Source organism: Octopus bimaculoides, chromosome 26, assembly GCF_001194135.2.
Source record: "Octopus bimaculoides isolate UCB-OBI-ISO-001 chromosome 26, ASM119413v2, whole genome shotgun sequence".
In the NCBI taxonomy this organism is placed as follows: domain Eukaryota; kingdom Metazoa; phylum Mollusca; class Cephalopoda; order Octopoda; family Octopodidae; genus Octopus; species Octopus bimaculoides.
In genome coordinates this window covers 16,191,365-16,193,237 of record NC_069006.1, presented here as the reverse complement: position 1 = coordinate 16,193,237, position 1,873 = coordinate 16,191,365, and the positions used below count along the sequence as shown (strand labels likewise).

The 1,873-nt window shown below is 33.3% G+C and overlaps 1 long non-coding RNA gene across 1 annotated transcript in view; it reads right to left on the bottom strand.

Annotated features, from left to right (window-relative positions):
* Positions 1-1,537: 1,537 nt before the first annotated feature.
* The window catches only part of LOC128250911 (uncharacterized), a 66,204-nt gene continuing 65,868 nt past the window's right edge, over positions 1,538-1,873 (bottom strand). Inside the window, exon 4 of the long non-coding RNA XR_008266848.1 lies at positions 1,538-1,774. This is a non-coding gene — a long non-coding RNA (uncharacterized LOC128250911). The remainder of the gene's footprint in view (positions 1,775-1,873) is intronic.

Sequence of the window (1,873 nt, the reverse complement as noted above, 5' to 3'; positions counted from 1 at the left end):
TCTTCATAGACACACTTGATGATTGTCCAATCATGAGACTTACATGAAACTGTTTTCTTCATATGATTATTATAAATATTCTATTTTAACAATGTACTCCCATTTCTCTGTTTTGTACACTGGATGCTCCTTGTTGTTTTGGCTGCGAGCCCTACCTAATCATGTGTGTGTATGTGTGTGTGTGGTTATGTTCTTAAGAGGCCAGGACACTCATCAGGATGGTGGACTGTGAATGGGTTCATAAAAATATTATGTCATAATGACACGATATCACTGTTTAGGTTTAGCAAACACACTACCTCTCTCTGTGTGTGTATGTTTATATGTGTGTGTATGATGTGCACTTCAGTACAAATGTGTATGTATGTATGTGTGTATAATGTGTGTATATGTACAAATGTGTGTGTGTATGTATGTGTATATGTACATATGTATAAATGTATGTACATATGTACAAATGTGTGTGTATATGTATATATGTATGTGTATGATGTGCACTTATGTACAAATGTGTATGTATATATGTATGTGTGTGTGTGTGTGTGTGTATGATGTATACATATGTACATGTGTGTGTGTGAGTGCGTGTATGTATGTGTATAATAAGTATGTATATGAGTGTGTAGACATGAGTGTATAGGCATGTGTCTGATGTTCTGTCTCTGAGGATTATCTTCTTTTTTTGTTTGTTGTTGAGTTATTTATTTCATTAGCTGAAGATCAGTGTGTGGAGATGTGTGTGTGTGTTGGGGTGGGGGGTTGTATTTGCTACCAACCCCCCTCTCTCTTTTTTCATCCGGCAATGAAAGCTTAGTGATGTAAAAACTAGTTTAGACTGTACATCAAAAAGTCTGTGCTGCTTTTATTATGAGTTTTATAACACCCTGGGCCATTTGAAAAATAAATAATTCAGCCAAATAAAATAAATGCTTCTCATAAATGCTTTTCATCATCATCATCACCATCATCATCACCACCATCATCATTACTTCTGCCACCATCATTTCAGTATTTTTATTGTATGCTTTCATCCCTCATGTGAGCACAGCTTTTGTGCATTGGGTATGTGCAGTGATTTTCATTCTTTTTTAATCTTTATTACTTCTTATATCTCAGAAACCATTATCATTATTGTTATATTATTATCATCATCATCATCATTATTGATAATATCATTATCATCATCATCGTTTATTTGTTATTTATTTTTCTTTTCACTTTATTTTATTACTTTTTTTTTTCTCTATTATTGAAATTATATATACGTATGCATGTAAACATATAGATGTATAGATAACAGATACATTGAAACACATGCACACACTGTAATATGGATGCACATGCAAGCACCACACACACACACACACACACACACACACACACACACACAGAGTAAAACTAACAATTGAAATATCGAATCAGTTTGAACTTTTTATTATGTATTACAGCTGTAAAAATTATTATTGTAATACTTATATATATAGAATGCACCCACAAAAAATGCACCTGTGCCAGTGCTGCATAGATGCACCCATGCTATTGGCACATAACTAGCACCCAGCACACTCTGTAAGGTGGTTGGCATTACGGAGGGCATCCAACTGTAGAAACCATGCCACATCAGACAATTGGAGTGTGTACATCTATCTGGCTGGCCAGCTCCCTGTCAAACCATCCGTGTGTGTGTCTTGACATCATGTGATAGTTGTAGACAAGCATCCCTGTCATACAAATGATATTATTCATTTGCAGTCTTTGATGAAAACATGTTTTGCTATGGAGAAATATATATACATATATGAATATATATATACATATACATATAAATATATATATATATATATATATATATATATATATATATATATATATA